The sequence below is a fragment of the Choloepus didactylus genome, chromosome 1 (genome assembly GCF_015220235.1).
Source record: "Choloepus didactylus isolate mChoDid1 chromosome 1, mChoDid1.pri, whole genome shotgun sequence".
NCBI classification, from domain to species: Eukaryota; Metazoa; Chordata; class Mammalia; order Pilosa; family Megalonychidae; genus Choloepus; species Choloepus didactylus.
In genome coordinates, this window is record NC_051307.1 from 52158385 (window position 1) to 52179514 (window position 21130).

General features: G+C 34.2%; 1 long non-coding RNA gene across 1 annotated transcript; it reads left to right on the forward strand.

Annotated features, from left to right (window-relative positions):
* The first annotated feature begins 2827 nt into the window (after positions 1–2827).
* LOC119529878 lies at positions 2828–20915 on the forward strand. The gene is made up of 3 exons (XR_005215966.1): positions 2828–2895; positions 20029–20083; positions 20883–20915. It is a non-coding gene; the product is annotated as an uncharacterized LOC119529878 (long non-coding RNA).
* The last annotated feature ends 215 nt before the right edge of the window (positions 20916–21130 follow it).

Sequence of the window (21130 nt, forward strand, 5' to 3'; positions counted from 1 at the left end):
AGTCAGAAGAAGGTAGCAGTTCCACTTTCAGATACAAAGCTCACATTTGAATGTGTTCTGTGCAGTCCAGTAGTTACCCTACTAAACTCTTTACCACTCAGGCCCAAGAAATCTTGCATGAAAGACCTCTTCCTTATCGTGTGCTGTGAGGGTTGAGCACATTAGTGGTCTAGGCTGATGACAGGAATTTCCACTCCATTAGCATTGGCAAATCTGTAGCTTGAATTGCAGTTATGGATATAGATTTCCAGGGGTGCAGCTTGGCAGAACTTCTGCTCAGTAGAGATGATAATGGTGTTCCCAAGTTAGGACCAGGGCTAAGTTATAAGCACAGCAAAGACACTCCTTGGAAAGCACCAAAATAATTGTTGGGAACTTGAAGGAGCATTATTCATGGGCTAGAGTTCTTGCATGAGAAGGTAGGTTTTCAGCTTGTGGCATTAGGTTTAATGGTTACCATGGCATTAATGATATGGTCACAAGCTAGTAAGAAGTGAGGACATTTAAATTTCTTGCATAACACGACAACTGTAATGACCAACATGGCAGGTATTTAGCAAAGTTGTTTATCCTCCATTCACATTGATACTTTCCTTTCTATATAATGAACAGTAAAAACCTTCTTTGATTAAAAACAATAGTATTTAGCATTAGAATTTTACAAATTGGTGTGTTAAAAATACTTGATATAATGATGGGCATAATGAAATGGTCATAAAAATGTCCAAATAATAGATTTATCTCTTTCCTTTGTGGGTGATAAGGTACTTTCATATATATTATCTCTTTTAATATTTTCAATAGCCGTGAGTTTCACTTTCTATATTTTATAGATGAGGACTCAGAATAATAGAGATAGAAAAAGAAATATCTAAAAATAGTTTTTTAAAATGGTGGATTTATTCTGTTAACTATCACTTACACAGCAGAAAAACTATATATTATTACTCTTATTTCAAGAGAAGATAAACATAATTACACTTATGATGAAAAATTGTATAAATTCATCTGATTTACATTTTCATGTGGTCAAATTTTGCTTTAAAAGAATCATCAATGTTTTACACTGTTTCACTAGGATTATTTCAAATTAATTGCAAAGAAGTGCTAAATGGATGAGAAATGAGCTGAATATTAATTATTAGTACATATATACTTACTATTTAGCAGATTTTCATTTGAGTCAAAATTAAATCTTATCACTTTAAACATACATTTAAGTAAGGAAACATAATTGGTAGGTATTTCTCAGCTGGGGGATGATAATAAACCTAGTGGAATCCTAAAGAAATCTTAACAGATAGGAATTTACTGTAGAGAGCAGTAAAATAAAATTCCACTTATAACCAAGTATTCAGTGTTTTTGAAAGCTAAAATGAAATGAAGACCAATTTAAAACATTAGCAGAATGATCTATACAAGTTGTCAAATGTAAAGCAACACAAATATATGTTTGTAATGCATAATAGAAACAAATGAGAGCTGGTATAACATTTTTTCCTGCAAACAAGAGCCTTTTTGGCATATCCACATACTTTGTATGTGTATACGTTCGTTATGTTTTTATTATTTTGAAGTCAAACCTGAAAACATTATCTTTTTTGAAGCTGAGAAAAAAAAGAAGGATATGATTCCAAGAGAAATAATTCATTTAGGTAGAGAATTTACTTAGGACATTTGATTTCTTCCTGAATAAGTCAATATGCATTAAGCTAACTACACATTTATTTAGTTAGAGTAGAAAATGGTAATGCATGCTTTTGAAAACATCTGTATTAACAGAGAAGGATAAACATCATGATATTAAATAATAAACCAAGTGACAGATTTTCATTCTTCTTGTGGCTTGATTTTGATTGATATCACACTACTCAACTTTTACTTCCTTTTATATATAATTTAAATATTTTGAAAATGCTATTTCAGTAAAATCTATTAATAGTCAATAATGCAATAGTTTCTTAAACTCAAATACAATTACCATCTAGCTACTTAATGACTTTTCCTAATGAAACTCTCCACTCATTATGCACTTAACTCAGTCTGCTTGTCTAAATTGATGAAAATCCACTGAAAAAGGATTTTTACAACATTTATGTTTATTTTGCATCTGAACCAGGGATCAGAAAACTTTCTCTATAAAGGGCCAGATGATAAATATTTTAGGTTTTGCACATTATGGAGTATTGGTCACAACTATTCAACTCTATCACTTTAATGCAAAATCAGCCAATGACAACACATAAATGAGGGAGCATGACTGTGTTCCAATAAAACTTTATTTACTGTTGGATTTGGAATGTAGGCCATAGTTTGCTGACCCCTAACCTAGACTAACTATTATTAGTTCTTAAATAATGACAAAAAAAAAAAAAAAAAAAAAAAAAAAAAACCCTAAAAAAATTTAAATCCCAAACAGGCAATAGTTATAATTTATGGCTCATATCCAAAATATAACAATGAAATTATTAGAAGTGTGTTTAAAAATTCAGATTAGTTACAGTTGTTTTATGCTGGTTTATAAGACTCAAGTGGAAGAGGTAAGTCAAACATCAAAGTAATGTCAATTGAGCACTTGTTTATTTAATTTTTGCCCTCATTATGCTTTCATGTGATTAGGAAATATGAAGTATTTTTGTTGGCCACAAGCATATTTCAGTCTAGTTTGAAGCCAGAACTTCAAAATTGAACAAATATGGAGATGATTGCTAAAATTCCATAATTCCTTGTCTTAGGAATCTTTCCTATTTTTTGAGATGTATTTTAAGTTTTGTGCTAAAATACAGTACATCATATTCCTCATTAAGTCTCATAGTTGTATCCTTCAGGCAACCAAAGCATGGAGTGATGAAAGTTGTGGACATTCTGATATTTAATATCTCTAGAGCAAACGAGGTAAGTTTGAGCCCTATCATACACTGCTGAATAAATGCATTGCAAGGTATGCATTTATTGCCAATAAATATACTTAGCTCACAGGATTTGAATAGATTCAGTAAAGGGTTATGATGGCAGAGGAAATGAAAGAAAATCCTGAGAGCATTTCATTTATCTAAATCCTGTCCGTCTTAAAAACTTGGTTCAAATTTTACATTTTCAAGTACATGTCTATTAACTATTCCAACTTCATAGATTGAATTACAATGGAGTTGAATTAGGAATTAATCTAACATCTTTCTGTGAAAATAAAACTTTTAAAATGTTATTGATCAATTATTTTAGTATCTGATAATCAGACTAGACTAAGCTGCATAGAAATGTAAACACATGGGTTCTGTTTATTATTTTCTCTTTTAATAAGTGGTGACATGACTTCCTTACTGTGGTAGATTGAATTGTGTACCCTAACAAACACATGTCCTTAATCTTAATCTGCATCTTGCAGATGTCATTTTAGTTAAGGTGTGGCCAGCATAAACAGGGTGAGTCTTAATCCAGATTACTAGAAGCTTTATAAAGAGGACCCAGAAGTCACGGAAGCCAGATAAAGGAGAGGACATGATTATGTGATGGGAAAGCCAAGGAACACCAAAGATTGCCTGCAAGCCAGAACCAGATTATCAACCCTGGGACGTAGTCTTGTGACAATCAATTCCCATTGTTTAAGCCAACACATTGTATGGAAAACTAAGTCAGGCTGCATAGCCTGGCAAAATAAGACACTCATCCTTCATTTTAAAATCAATATAGACCTCTAATCATCAAGGAAAAAGTCATAAAATATACAATTTGTACTGGAAGGAGAAAAAGAATCAACACTCTGGCTGTTTGTTCTTTGGCTTAGATCTTCTTTAATGAGAGTTGCATTGCCAAGGTCTAAATTAAGGTTAAGGTGGGAAATAAAGAAAAGAGAACAGAAATAAGCCAGTTGAACATGTCTGTTGCCAGTGTAGGAGATAAGCTAAAGGAGTGAATGAGGTATTTGACATTCGGTCTTTTTTAGGCTAATGAGGAAGGTGGATGAGATCAATATTAAGAGCAAATGCTCAGATAAAATTTAATTATGCTTGTGGAAGGTGACTATACAATATCTTCTCAAAAAATCTCTGACAGTGGTGTTCTGTTTGGGATCTAGGGAACACAGATAAGTAAAAAAAAAAAATATTTACATCATTCCAATGTCATGAACAAAGAGAATTTTAACATGCCTCCCATTATGCATATATGTAAATAAATCTAACTTTACAAAAATGGGTTAACTTAGTGCAAAGAGCTGAACTGTTTTTTACTTCACAATGTATTATAAACATTCTCTTAGTTTTATAAATATATAATTGTATAACCATTTGAAATTATTGTTTACTATTCCATTTTTAGAATAATTTATAGTCATTATATATTTAATTAATCCCCTTTTATTGACCATTCATGTTGCTTATGATTTTTCAGTTAGATAAGCAATGTTGTATAAACCACCCTGTTTTTACAATGTAATTTATTTAAAATTATTTCCCAACTTTGTTTCCTATTGCTGTGATAACAAATTACCTCAAATTTAGTGATTTAACACAAATTTATTAACTTACAGATCTGTAGATTAGAAGTCTGACATGGGTTTCACTTGGCTAAAATCAAGGGTCAGGAAAGCAGTGTTCTGTTCTAGGGGAGAATCTTTTTATTTGCCTTTTCCAGCTTCTGGGGATTGCCCACAGTCCTTGGCTCAGGGCACTCTTCCTGTATCTTCAAAGCCAGCAATGCTGCCTCTCTCTGACCATTCTCCATCATCTTGCATTCTTCGCTCTGTCCAGAGTCCATAGCTAGGAAAGGTTCCAGTTTCATGGACCTATATGATTAGATTGGGCCACCCAGATAATCTAGATAATCTTCCCATCTCAAGGTCCTTAACCTTCAACATATCTGCAAAATCCCTTTGCTCTGTAAGCTAACATACTTGCAGGTTCTGGGGATTAGGGCTCAGATATCTTTGGGGAGACATTATTCTGTCTACTATACTTATATGCAATGAGATATTATGTGTTGCTTATTTAATCCAACATAAAATTCTTTGGTGGCCACAGTTTCCTACAAAAAAATCTCAGAATCATGCATGACCAAAGTGGTTTAGATCAATTTGCAATACCATATATACATTTTGATGCCTGCACAACAATGTCCTTATGACAAATATTTGGAAGTATGTTATCTGATCACTAGTATAAATTTTAAAATTCTTTCAATGTTATCACATAGTCCTCCTGAAAATTAATTCTAGTGGCTTATTATGAGCCATTTTTCCTTATCTTCTGTCAAACTGAGTGCTAAAATTAAATTAATATCTTTTTAAAAAATTGATAAGCAATTCATCTGATCCTCTATATTTGTTAAGTATTAAAAAATATTAAAAGATATCTGATCATTTGTCAATGTCTATAATTTAAACCAGTGGGTCTCAACTATGGGATAGTTTGCACCCAGGAAGAATTTGGTAATGTCTGGGTACATTTTTGATTTTCACAGTTGGAGAAATGCTACTGTCATCTAGTTTGTAAAGGCTTAAGATGCCACTAGACATCCTACAATTCACTGGACAGACCCCACAACAAAGAATTATTCTGCCCAAAATGTTAAATGTTGAATGTAAATGTTTCTTTACATATTACTGTAATTAAAACTACATTTTAAAATTGCTTTTGTAAGAATTAACTTCCCCTTCAAAATTATTTATCTGAGTATATGTACTATTTTTCATCATTAATCATGTACATAATAGATGAAAAGTTACAATATTCCATATATATGAAAACTAATTGTTAAGGATTACATTACTTTTCAAAGCTATTCAGCAAATAAGAATTAGGAACAAAACTAAGACCATGGCATTTATCATCTTTTTTCCCATATTAGTAGGATGGAAGTAAAAAATCTCAATTTTAAAATGCCAGTGTTCTTAGAAGGATTGGTCCTATTTAAAAGTCTTTCTTCTTGCTAACAACTTGAAGTTTTACAATATGCAAAGGTGGTCAAGGAGATGAATTTGAGAATGAATGTTGGAAAGAGATGATGTAATTGTGCATAGTAGACGAGAAATACCTGAATTATTCAGTCAAAGTTCCAGCCAGAAATAGTATTCTCAACTTGGGATGTTTGAATAAAGTTTAATAAGGAACTAGAGAGTAAACGGGAGGATACTGTATAGGGATACCAACAAGGGATAATGAAGTACTCCAGGGCTAGAACAGCTTTAGAACCTTTACCACACCTGGACATAAATGCACAAAGCAAAGAAAAACTCCCCCAAACCTGAAGAAATACAAACTGTTGCAATCTATAGGGTGGATGCAAGAAAAATTGCTCTGACCTCATTGTCATCCTTTCCTTCAGTTTCTTGTCAGTACTCCCCATTGTCTGAACTTACCTAAAGCCAGAAGACAAAGAAACCAAGTAACTCAGATCATCAGATTAGGCTCTGAGGCACACAGTATGGTGGAGACAGGAGGAGCATAAGTTTGAAGGGAAAAACAGAAGACATCCAGAATAACTACTCTGGAAAAATGCAGAAAGTGAGGATGAGGAGGACAGATAAGCCAGTAATCAGAATACCTAATATTTAATAATGAAGGGTCAAAATTATGTAAAGCAAATATCCCGCTTCTCTTAGATTCTTAATAAAGTTTATCACTCCCCCCACATTTGTGTGTGCATGCATGTACACTTGAGCATATCCTTGTGTTGCAGAATAGGGAAAATAGTATCCCTAAAGTGAATGAAATCAGTGGAAGTAAAAATGGCAGTGAGATAGCACTGAAATGCAAATTTTTTTCTTTATGCCAGCAAATAATAATAAAAACAAAATCTTTAAAATGCTGTTATAATTGCAACAAAAAACATCAAATAAAACTAAATTAAATAAAAGATGTGCAAGTCCTCTACAATAAGCATTGCCGACAGAAACTAAAGAAGACTTTCAGTAAATGGAGTAGTATACTATGTTCATTAATTTAAAGGCTCAATATTTTTAAGAAACATTTTCCAAAAATTGATCTATGGATTTAATGCAATACTAATAAAGTTTTCAGGTTTTTGAAGAAATTTTCAATCAAATTATAAGTTTATATGGCAATTCATAGGGTACAAATAGCAAAAGCAAAATTGAAAAAGAGTAAATCTGGAAAATTTATAGTACCTGATTTCAATACTATGATACTATATAAATCAAGAATTTGGGGGTACTTTCATAAGAATAGACAAATGGATCAATGAAACAAAATAGAGATTCCAGAAATAGACCTTCACTATATAATAGTAACTAATTTCAACAAAGGTTAATTCAGTGGGGACAAGATAGACTTTCTAACAAATGGAGCTGGATCACCTGGATATTTGCATAGGAAAATATATGAACTTTAGCCTCTACCTCATTCAATAAGCAAAAAAGTAAATTTTGGTAGACTGTAGACCTAAAGATACAAGGTACAACCATAAAATTGTTAGAAGAAAACATTGGAGAATAACTTTATAAATTTAGGCAGGCAATAATATCTTAGGTCACAAAAGTAATAATCTTTAAGGAAAAAATTGAAAAGTTGGACTTAATAAAACTGACAATTTCTACTAATAAAAATATAACACTGAGAAAATAAGTAGACATGATGGACTGGGAGAAAATATTTTCTCTCTCTCTCTCTACGTGTGTATATATATATATATATATATATATATATATATATATATATATGCCATTAAATATGTGTGTGTATATATAGGGCAGAGGACTTGTTTCCTATTTACACAAAGAGAAAAAATAAGTTAATATAAATGGGCAAAAGACTTGCACTTCTTATTCATATATATATATATATGTCAATAGGCACATCACAGTCTTCAGAGAAAAACACATTGAAATCACAATGTGCTACCATTTCATATCCACTAGAATGACTCACACCAAAAAGACTGAAAATACCACCAAATACTGTTGAGAATGTGAAGTAAATGGAACCTCATACATTGCTGGTGAAACGGTAAAATGGTAAAATCACTTTGGAGAAATTTTTGGCTATTTTTGATCAAATTAAACAAAAATCCATACTATGACCCAGCAATTCCATTCCTAGGAAGATGAAAATATATTCCCACAAAAGTATTTATTTGAGACTGCTTATAGAAATCTTATTCATAATAACCCCAAACTGGAAATAATCCATATGTCCATTACTGGAGAATGGATACACAAATTGTGGTATATTCATATAGTAGAATATTATTTAGCAATAAAAATAAAAGAACTGCTGATTTTTACAAGTGATTAATTTCAAAAGCAAAATGTGAGTGAAAGGAACCCCCAAACAAAAGAGTATATTCTGTATGATTCCATGGGTAAAATATGGTGATATGACTCATAAAGTTTTTACCTTGGTTAGGTGAGAAAACTTAGTGGAAAAAGAAACAATAGAACTTTCTGGACTAATGGAAAAGCCTTATAAGTAGTTTTGGGTTATATTAACGTAGCTGGATGTAATTGTCAGACTTCACCGAACTTAACACTTACAAACTGTACATTACATTACATGACAGTTATACTTCAAATGTATATTTAAATATATAAAAATGTGCAAAGAATCTGAGTACACATTTCTCCAAAGAAGATACACAAATAGCCAAGAACATGAAGAGATGCTCAACATTAGTAATTAGCGAAATACAAACTGATACCACAATGCAAGACTACTTCACACCCACTCTGATGGCTATAATAAAAAAGACAGAAAACGACAAGTGTTGGTGAGAATGTGAAGAATTAGGAATCCTCATACGGTGTTGGTGGGAATATGAAATGGTTTAATTGCTTTGGAAAACAGTCTGGAAAAACATTTCCTCAAAATGTTAAATATAGTGTTCCAATAGACCTAACAATTCTACTCCTCAATACATACCCAAGAGAAATGAAAACCTATGTCCACACAAAAAGTACAGAAATGTTCATAGACCCATTATTCATAATAGCCAAAAGTGGAAGCTATCCAAATGTCCATCAAGTGTGAACGGATAAATAAATGTGGTATATCTACCTATATATTGCAATATTATTCAGCAATAAAGAGACTGGAAGTACTGATACCTGCTATGACATGGATGAACCTTGAAACATTCTGCTAAGCAAAGAAAGCCTGGTGCAAAGTACCACATATACTATGATTCCATTTATAGGAAATGCCCAGAATAGGCAAATCAATAAACACAGAAAGTAGATTAGCGATTGCCAGGGGCTAGTGGTAGGGAGAATAGGAGTGATTGTTAATGGGTACCCTGTTTCTTTTGGGGTGATGAACATGTCCTAAGATTAGATTCTGGTGATGTTTTAAAATTGGATTAATTTTAGATGAAACCCAAAATTAGATTTAATACAATTCTGAGTGTAGAAAAAAATCAAATTATACACTTTAAATAGGTGAATTGTATGGTGTGTGGATTATATCTCAATTAAGCTACTTAAAAAAAAAAAAATTCCAGAAGAAAACAGATATCTCCTGACTGGTCCATTGGCAACATAATAAGAATCCCAAACTCCTTCATCTGACTTTTGGTTCTCCTAGTCACAGCCCCCCCAAGACAGACAGCCTACCACTTCTTCAACACTCCCAGTCATACACAGAGGGAGAAACTGGTCTGTTGAAAATTCTTCCAATCATTAGACAATTTGGTGAAGTGTTTGGCACTCATGGATGACTGCTGAAAGGTAATTTCCTGTGAAGAATATTCTTGATAATGAAGTGTAAATAACTAAAAATGCTCCATACTTTCAGTTCAGGTACGAACTCCTCATAAAGTCATTACCAGGATCCCTGTGTTTGTAGGCCATTACCTTGAAGTAGTATGACAAAAGGCTGAAGCTATCTGTGTGTGAAGCTCCATGTTTTATGCATCTCACTAGATCAGATCATGTCTCCTCATGTCATTACCAATGAGTTGTGAAGCCAAATAAATTTTTTCCAAGCTATCGATGCTACAGAAAAAAAATTTGGTGAACTCTGCTAGAGGAACATCTGAACTATTTTTCTATTTTCTCCTTATAAGCACACATTAAAAAAATCATTGTCATATGAAGTGACAATCAAGGACAATGAAGTTCAAAAATGTAGAAAGAATATTATAGTGCTGTATCAGGAAATTAAGAATTCCGAATATTATGCCATTTTGGATTTCTTGTTGTTTGTAGTATTGACCAGTGTGTTTTAAGTTCGGTAATTTGTAGTGATTTTTTTCATTCTAATTATATGTTCACTTGTGAACCTAATTAAATGAATAAACATTTGATTTCAAAATCTCATCTTTCTTGATTTTGCTGGTTACATATGGCTCCTTGCCTGCTTTCCCTTGATAATTCCGTTTTAACAAGGCATTTTAAAGTCTTCCTCTCTTTTCTTCAGTTGTGATAGTGACAGATTTGACTAAAAATTAATTCAAGCCAAACGCCCTCATCATCTGTTTGTTGTTGGGTTTTTTACGTATATATAGTATTCATGTGAGTTTACCAAATGGAACCGTGATTATATCACTGCTTCCCGCAGTTGTCACATTGGCATTCTGTCAGTTTTAATCCTTCATGGAATTTTCTGTAACCTTTATGCAGAAATGCACACCTTTTGCCACTTAATCAGTCACAAAGCAGCTTTGGTTTATCACCACAGAATTGGAATTTTGAGTTGTGAAATTCTGCACACTGTCACTTTTTCCTGTTGATAAATTATGACCAATATCATAACTTAGAATTACTTGCATTTAATTTACTGACTTTACAGTCAGTTCATCCACCACAGGCAGCAGAGCCTGGTAACATCACACAAAGTACAATCTTCCTGCAGATTTTAGATGTCAAAAGTGACAGACTTAAGCAAAGTAAAAACAAAATGCATGCATTGAAATTGGTTTTGGGAAACGAAATGCAGGCCTGGTTCTTCTCTTTCCAGTTATAGCTTGTGTGTGCAGAAATAAAAAAGGCAGTCAAGATAGAGAAAGTCAAATTTCTATGTTTTTCCCTTCCCTAATGTGTCACAGGCCAGTGATCAAGTTAATAACCTGAAGAAAAAGCTATCTTGTCAAGGTAAACTGAACTTTCATCTCAAGTAGATCCCACCATCAATGAGTTGTCAAAAAACAGGAAGAAAAGAAAAAAAAAATCTCTAACAATCTTTCATTTTATCTTTTGGAGCACCTGCTGCCCAAAGTGATGCCAAACTGACTGACAGCAGGTAGTTTCTAAGAAAAATCAGCCACTTTTCTCCCCTAGGGTCCCTGTGTTGTTACTGAGCTCATGGCATGGAATTGTTCGGTGGAAAAAGTCAATAGTGCCTGCTGTCAACACAATGTGCCTATGAGCATTTTTAAAGGCTCTGCCTTCTTGAAGTTTAGTTGTCAGGAACCTTGCTTTTAAATAGATTTCAGTGTCAATATATACTGCTTCCCAATAATGTTAAGAAATGGCCACAAAGAGCAGGATTAGATGCTCTGTCAGGATGTGGCAAATGCTGATACTTATCGGCTGTCCACCCATCAGAAAATATCTTTAGAAACTGAGACGGCTCGGATGACAAGGACACCATTTGAGCTCCCTTCTGGAAATTTTCTCATTATCACTGGGCAAAAAACAAAAAACAAAACAAACAAACAAACAAAAACAAGAAACAAAAAACAGAGTGGAGGACATACATTTCCTTCCAAGGAATTCTCAAAATGTATTCCTTGACCTATAAGTGGAGTGTCTACATTATTGAACAAATCTGATAACAAACTAAGAGCTACACATGATAGCATCAGTATTTTCTAACTCACATGAATTATTACAGAAACAGAAACAGCAGCCTGTAAATTTCTGCTGATGACATGGGTTTTCCTATATTTAAAGTAGTCACCATTCAGTCTGTAAACATCCTCCCCCCAAATTCATGTGTGAAGAGGACGTTTTGGAGGGAAGAGACAATTTTGCAGATTTATTTTCTATTTTGCACAAATCAATCAACCTAAATTAATCTCATGTTTTTGGAAGGTAGATCAAATCAATTAAATAGAATTTGAAGTGATTCTAGCATCGACTGTTCTGAGCCTCAATATTATTAGGGACATTTTCTGTAGATGTTAAATTAGGTTCACTTATTCATTTTTTCCTACAGCAAAATATTTTAAGTACCTTAGACATGCAATGCATTGTGTTGGGTACCTTATGGCCTTGAGAGAGAAAATAATTTTCTTGTTGACCAAAGATTTAAATTCTAGTATTGGATGGGGACAGAAGTACACAAAAACTATAGTGAGTAAAATCTGTAGTGGGAATATAAACAAAATGCTACAGCAAAGGAGAGGAAACAATTGAATATTATGGGGGAAGTAAAGAAAGCTTTGTGAAGGAAATGTCTTTTAATATGAACGTTGAAAGAGAAGCTGTAACTGGGGTGGGGGGTGGTAGGAAAAGTATTCCTCATTGAGATGTTGGCATGACCACAGATATTATACATACTTGGTAAACTAGGAAAATTTGGAGTAATTCATGGTTATCTGTCTTATAGCGGGAGGGAGGAAAATTAAGCCATGTAGTGGAATTACTAACTAAATAAAACAGAACCAGTAATTTATTCTATGAGACAGTCTTATTAAACATAAATATAAAATTAGGACTTTTAAAACACATCCATTCATTTATCCATGCGTTCTTTTAGCAAACATCTGTTGAGGTCAAGTTGTATTTTAAGCACTGGGGACACAGCAATGAAAAAATTTGTTTTCATGACATTAACATTTTAGTGGAAGGAGACAGAAAATGAATGAGTAAACAAATAGGTACATAAATGTCCAGTGTGATTATCTGCAAAAACGAAAATAAAGCAAGGTAATAGGATTGAGAGAAGATAGAATTAAGGGAATGGATAGTGAATGCTACTAATTTATACTGTGCCAGAGAAGACCTCACAGATAGCTGACATTTGAGCAAAGACTTAAAAGTGGCAAGACCAAGATCCATGGAGAGATGAGGAGAAGAGTCTCCAGGTAGCCGGAACAGTGAATGCCAATGCCCTGAGGCAGGAGAGACCAATCACCCTCTCCAGGGTTTCTTATCAAATGAGGAGTCACCATTACACAATCTTTGAAGCCCTTGGAGTAGTGTTTAGTTCCTCTAAGAAAGCTTCCATGAGAATTATGATGACGTTTTGGGCACAAATGAGATGTCTTGGTTCGAATAAAAAAGAGATTTCTTTTTCCATAGAACAGTAGTTTTTGTTCTGACAGTTCTGAAAATGGGATGGAACTTTGTGTTAAAGCACAGGAACGCTTTTTTTTGAAATTCTTTGCTGCACTTGAGCATAAATTTTTTAAGACTATACTAGCACAATCATATGATTTCATATATTCAGCATTTCAATTCTCTTTCTCTCCAGATGATATTATTAACTGTAATGGTTCATATGGAAAGAGACAAAATAGCAGAAATGTTCTCAAGAAGAAAAAAAAATGGATAAATCCCAATATTTAGCAAAAAAAAGTACCTTCATTTAGTTTTTACTTGCTTTTAAAGAAAAAGACAATTTTACAATCATGCCATCATTTTGAATGTCTGTCAAAGCATGCCAAACCCAAAGTGTGAGTTTGCGGAACAGTGGAAACCTGGAAGTCTTGACAGCTTGCCTGCACACAAAGAATGAGAAAACAAGCAATGACTGTTCAATTAAGATTCCCAACAGAGCTACCTCAAAGACAGTTCATGTTTTAGCCAATAAAAATGTCAACAAACCCACAATTTAAGTCAAATCATTAGTCTTTTTTTTTCTTTATCAAAATAACCTGAAGATATTTTTCTCATATTCCTTATAGAATGTTACAGATTAGAAGCAGAAGTTGAAAATGGTAGTTTCCTATATCTTTGAAGGTCTTGTTTTCCCAAACTTAATGGCTCATATTCATGGGTAAACAGGCTCATTTAAGAAGATATTTCCAAATTTGGAAATATTCAAGAAAGGCACTATCAGTTGCCAAATTGTTCTGTAAATTTACTAATAGGAAAGTGATACAAGTAGAATATCATCAACTAATAGAGCTGATAGCAGAACAAATACAGGACTCTTATAAGATTGTAATGTTCCAATCGGGGAAGATTTATGCAATTTAATTTTCCCTAAGGTTAGCCAAAGTAAGTTTGGACATTACCTCATTAAATAAAATGCATGCCAAGCCTCTCCATTAGATGGGAAATGTATATTGATAATATCCATGTTTCTGCCCAGTGAATGGAAATTCATTTGCTGTTTTATTCTGAATCAGAGAATGACTTTTCCAGTCAAGGAACAGAGTATCTCTGCAACATGAAAGAAAATACAACAAAGCAGGGAGAGAAAGCACACAGATCCAACTTGGAGTACTCAGATTAGAGAGAGGGGAGCCATCAGGACTTAATGACAGCAGACATTTTGCAGTTTACCAGCAGAAGCAAACCTCAAAAGAAATATTGCTAGACTCGATACTTGAAGCAAATGTCCAGCAATTAGGTTAGCCAAATATGAAACTAGTCTACAAGGACGGAGAAGGTCCTTGATTAAGAAATTGTTCAATTTTAGGAGAAGTAAAGGGGATCAACAATGTGGGACAGAATGGAGAATCTGTCCAAACTGGAGGAAGAAGAAACCAGACTGGACCTTAATAACCAAGGGTAGTTACTAGACCATTAGGAGAAACCAGAAATTGACACCAGACATCTATTCTGTACACACTGTAGTATTTGTTTCTTTTCCTGCTTATTTTAGGGATATATATTTCTTATTCAGGAAAATTCATCACATCCTGAGTAAAAATCCTACTTAAGATATCATCAGACATATGTATTTGGGATAGGTAGACCCAACAATCATTTCTCTGGCTCCCAAAAGGTGTAAATGTAAGTCTAGATCATCATTTAGATATTTATATCTTTAAAGTCTTAGCTATGGTTTGGTTTCTTTTTAAGTCATAACTTGTTCTTACTAGTCATAATTGTCAGGAAAATATTTAAGCATTAGGGACAAAGATGTACATTTTTATCAGTATTTCTATCCCCATCACTAATTTAGGATCTTGTTTACTCAATCTTCATTTACGTATTTCTTCTGCAAATATATTTATGAGTTACTGTGTTAAAATTTTTTGTGGAAATGAAAATCTGTAGCAAAGAGCCTACCTTATAACTTATGGATGTTGTGGATATAAAAATTTTTCTGTAGAGAAATCTTAATTAATCTGCATTTCTAAATAAAGAATTTATAAAAGGAGGAAATGTATGATATAGGTATTATGATATAGTCAAATGGGAGGAACTATAGAGAAACTTAAAATCAGTTACACAATGTTTTAAATCTCCAATTTACCATACATTGAGTGTATGGCTAGTCAGCATGAATATTTTCTCTGATAATTTATAGCTATCACTAATGATTACTATTAGATATTAAAAATAGGGATAATAATACTCCCATATAACCCTCTTGAAAGGTTAAATGAGTTAAAGTAAGTGAAGTGCTTAACATAGTTCCTGGTAAATACTATGAGCTCAAAGATTAGTACTCTTTGTTATGGAGAAAACAGGGAAAAAAATAAGCTACAACTATGCTTTTGAATTGGTTCTTAGTTTCTGTGGTAGTTTGAAGCTGTTATGTATGCCAGAAAAGACCACATTTTTTTAATACCTTCTTGTGGGTGCTGACCTATTGTGGGTGGGAACTTTTGATTAAGTTATTTCAATTGAGATGCTATCTACCTCATTCAAAGTGGGTCTTAATCCTTTAACTGGAGTTCCTTATAAGAGTATAAAACACATACATGAAATAAAGAAGTTCTGGCATAAATAAAAAATGAGGAAACCATTTTCCAGTAGGAGAATTTTTAAAAGATAAAGCAATTGTGCTGGCTGTTTTTGGCAAACTTGAGAAAAAAATACAGAATGTGTGTTGCTGTCTAATATCACTGGTGACATCCCTGATAGGAACAACATTGTTTCAGAAAATTCATGCTTCTGAACCAGAAAAACTGGGATATAGGTTTAGATCTAGATATAATTCCATGCAACTAGTGATAAAGAGACTATGAAAGTAAATTTATTTCACTCTCACATCAAGAAACCACAGAAACCACACTCTTCAGAAGGACCAAACAGATTCCAAATTGGAGTCATCGTCCCAAAGAAGTATACCTAGAGATGATTCTAGCAACTATCAGACTTGTTTTTTAATATTTAGAGATAGTTTAAAGTAGACATGCAGATATAGTCTGCACAATAAAATTTGCATTTGAATTGCTTTTAAAAGACTGGGACAATTCTGAATGGAAGCAAGCTTGCATTTAAAATGTTTTTTTGTTTGTTTTTTTGTTTGTTTTTTTTTTATCTAATTACTACTTACATAGTACATCCTATGTGCTAGGCACCATTTTAAGCCCTCTGCATAAATTCCATTATTCTTCATAGTAACTCTGTGGGATATATAGTATTTTAAAACCATGTTAAAGAGGAGGAGTCTAAAGCTCAGAGAAATCCCATAGCTGGTGTTTGGGGAGCTTTGACAGAGATAACACACTCAGGGCATTCCATAGGTGAATTGCCTAACAAGGTTAGGACTTTATCATTATTATTATCACCAGCATCATGAGAAGTAATACACGACATCTGTTGGGTGCTTTATCAACATTAAATGTTTTTTTTATCCAGCAACGTGTTAGATATTTACAGAAAATTTTCAAGCAGACAGGGTAACTACTAGTACTCCCCCATTAAAAGTGACAAAACAATGACCGAGGTCGGATAAGTAATATGTCACAGCAAGGAAACAGCAATGCCAGAGCAGGAAACAGGGATTTTCTGACTCCTTAGTCCATGAATATTTACAGAAGTCAATTAACTGTATCATAGCAATAAAATTAGTTATTTAAAAGGTCTCATGAAATCCTCCCTCCTCTCTCTCTCTCTCTGTCTCTCACACACACACTTTAAGGCACTATAAATGAAAATAAATTGGAACAATTAACTAGAATGCAATATTTACTGAGCATACATTTAAATAGTAAGGCAGTGTGTAGTTCCATGGACATTATAGCTATGACTAAAGTTTAGCTCTGCTCTCATAATAATGGGATATGAAAACAAATATGTATTCTATTTTATTTATAACCTCTTGAATTCATTTGAGCTTCTTTAAAGTGATTACATGGTTTAACTTGTTTAATAAATAATAGATAATAATCGATTTTATTTGTCCTTATATATACCCTGCCATTGCATGAAGCTGTCACTGGGAAGTAGCTGCCAAACCAGGGAGTACATTTTCTAGTCCACACTGACTGACTTCCTGTGATGCTAATAATGCTTAAGCCTTAAAACTCCTCAAAGGCCTTTTTCAAATCCTTATACATAATTTTGTAACAATAATTTGCATTTGTAACTGTAAAAAGTCTCACTAGTATGGCATAAGCATGAGAACCCACAATATTTGGAGTTGGGGGCCCCTATTTTTCACAGATATGGCTATGTGAGTAGTTTCCATCAAAAGATGGTAAGTGAAAATGATGTTTGCAATTGTGGGCTGAGGCTTTAAGAAGTTGGTTGTGTGTTTCCATGTTTGTCCTGCCCCGTTCTGCTGGATAGAAGCATCAAGACATCCTTCAACCTGAATGAATCAATGGAGCAGAGATTCACCTCTCCTCCCATACTAGGAATGCTGCCCATGCAAAATACCAGTTTTGCATTTTTTCCTGCCATGCAAAATTTCATTGTGTTTTGAAATTTGGAGTTGACTTGTTATAAGAGCTAGTGTAATCCTGCTTAATAGAGGGAGTCATTATTTGAGTTGAAGCCAAATTATCTTCCAAAAGAAAATTAAGTGAATTAAATTCTATCTTACATTATATTTAAACAGGAGGCCTCAAATATCCAGAAATTTTATAAGGAATAGGCCTGTTTCTTAATCACAAGATGATAGATTTCATTATGAAGCTGAAGAACACAAAAGATAGTCTTCCCTCTCTCTCTCTTCATATTATAGACAGCAAGGAATAATCCCTATCTATAGTAAAGAAGATTGGATACTTTTTAATATAAGGAAAATGACATCCAATATGAATCCCAAAGATATGATAAAAATACAGCACTAATAAAAAATGACTTTTAATAAGTTGCATGTTATGAAGCAAGAGCAAAATTCTTAGGAACTGGGTTCACACATCGGTTTTGCCTTAATATCTATGTCACTGGCCTTTTACCTTATCTATGGACTAATACCCTCATAATGTTTGTCATTGTTGTTGGGAAGTGTGTTGACACAGTGCCTGGAACAAAGAAATGTCCAATAAAAGTCAGGAAGTTTTTCCTCTAAGCTCATGATGAGAGTTTAAATGCTACCTAAGTATCTATTCAGTGATTATGTCATAATGTTAACAGAAAAAATAAAAATAAAAATAAACAACCATCAAATGACTTTTCTGAGAATAGTTTGCAAATGTGTGTGCTTTGTGATCCAGACAACATATCAAAGGACAATCTGACATATATTGGAGGTACTTGAAGGAAATACTCCCAGCCCTCTGTAAAATGGCAATAGCTATACTAAAAGGATAAACAACTTGTGTAAGATCACAGAGGAGCGATCAACTAATCCTGCTTTGTGAAGTTCAAGGAAGGAACTACACAGAAATTGACTAGATGAATAATCAGGGCAAGGACATGCCATTCAGATTGAATATGCCATTGAGATGTATACACCATTGAGGTGTGAATGTGTCCAATGAGCCGAGGAAAGATTGAAAAGATACATAGGTCAAGAGCAGTTAGATTCAATCAATGTGAAAAGCCTCTGACAGTAAGGTGGTATGACAAGAGTGAAATCAGGTGGGCTGTTGAAAGAGTCCAGTGAGGGATGGTCCTGAGGAGGACCAATGGCTCTAGATGCAGAGACAATCTAGCTCCAACAGTGCACTCCTTTCCACCTGGAAAAATCTTCCTCTTTTTCCCCCTGACCAAGCCCATACTCTCCCTCCAATTTCTGCACTAGGGTCACCTCGTTTAGGAGGTCTTCTTTGATCCCAAAGGCTGAGTTAGGTGGCCTTCCTCTGGGTAATAATGCCTATATTATAGCGCTTTTCACACAACTTGGTAAATGTTAAGATTTCTCAAGTTCATTTTCTCACAGGAGAACCTCACTCTTGTTTACTTTGGTATCATCAGCATCCAACACAGTGCCTGCCACAGTCGAGGGAGAGACTAATTCAGCTAAGAATCTCAGAAATAGTTGAAACTGGGGGAAAAAATGGAAAAGAAAAAGAATTTGGACTCAGAGCAATAGGGCAAGGAATCATTCCAAGTAGAAACAATACAAAGAAAACATGAAGGCTGGAAAGCACAAGATGATTGCAGTAAGTTTTCAATTTGGTTTAATCATAAGTTAAGTAGGGGTGCTATTTTTCTTAGTAGTCAGGAAACTAAAACAGGGTGACTAACTGGAAAGCCATTTGGAGAAAAGAGATTGAGGCCGTATTGTTTATACCTTTAATTCTAGGATTAGGAATTTAGATATTTATTCTAAAAGGAATAGGCAGCTAAAGAAAGTGTTCTTAGAATGTAAAAGACACAGTCAAAGCTGTGATTCTAAAAAAATGACTGACAATGGTGGGGAGGATGGATTGCAGAGAAGATTCCTAGCAAGCTGTGAATCTAGTTGGAAAACTCTTGCATTGGACAGGATGGGGCATTAGTACCGTTAAGCCGAGGCATTAAAAGGGTTCATACTCATTTTTTGGATGGTGGCAAATAAATGATATAGAAGGTTAGACGATGAAGAATAAAAGTTACAACTTAGAGATATAATCAGTCAAGTTGACTCAGTCTTGTTTTCAGTCAGTGAAACGCAACCATAGTCTGCTTTTGCTGAATATAGGACTATATTGCTGAGAATATGCATTCATGGCTTCATGTTGATATAGTGGAGAGTGTGCCCTCTAGAGGCAGGTAAAGCTATGAAGCTGGATTATGTTAAACACAAAAAGTTTTGAAATAGCCAACACTGATTCTCTGCTCCTCTCCCCATGCAGTCTCTGCTCACATTGGAAAATCATTGGAAGGACTGCATGGATCGCTTCCTCCAAGGTCAGTAAAACTTAAACATTTTCAAATGCTCAGTTAGGTAAGTCAGAAAGCCTACAAGAGGTAATGGCAAATTGGGGTGGCAATTATTCTGATCTGACATTTTTTTGGATTATAATTAAACAATAAGTCAAAAGTCAAGGGTGTGTTACTGCAAGATAACATGCTTCTTGGAAAGTGCTGTGAGGTGTAAGGGGGGAATTAGAGCCTCCAATGATCTGGGAAATGTCTTATCTCTTAATAGCACAAGTCTCAGTGTACATTGGTACCTTGTACATAGTGTTAGATACATAGTTGTATATGGATTGATTGTACCATGTCAAACATATGTTTAAAACACGTTTGCCCTTGTGGGCTGGCTGGCCGTGGCTACTGATTCTGAAACTCCCAGCTGGCTGTGCCATTATCAACTGATAGGAGAATGGGCCGTGACTGGAAGCTTTAACGAAAGATGTGTGCTCAGGGAGCTGGAGACCACTCGCTTGTAACAATCCTGTTCATTTCAGTTGAGCTGTTTTTAACGATTTCTTCAATTTGGCCCTTCTATATTTATGTAAATGAATGGAGTAAGATAGTTAAAAACTGAGTTTCTAATACGAAGATTTTTCCTTACTATATCATTTTTAGCTTGTTTTCGTAACTAGGCTGTCAGTTACTGGGTTTGTATTTGATTGACAAAAAGTGATTTCTAGTCCAGCCAACATCAAACACCTCTGCACTTCATCCTAGAAGATGTTTTTGGTAGTAAAAGAGACCCTGTTGGACAAAGAATCCTTTAAAGCTGTTTCTTTCTTTCTCCTAGTAAGTACCACAGTGAGACACACCAGGCAAGAAGAAAGACCCATCTTTAATCTGTGCTGCTGAGGGAAATCAAAGGGAGTGAATTAAAACCAAGAGTAGCTCTTATGCTCATTGGAGAGCCTTTTTTCTGCTCCATTTGATATAACAAATAAGATCATCAAAGTAAGTCAAGCACAGGTTCGGCGCCCGCTGCTCCTTGGCCTCGGCTTCCTCCCGGCTTGCACAGCCTCCCCTGGAATTTCTTGTGAT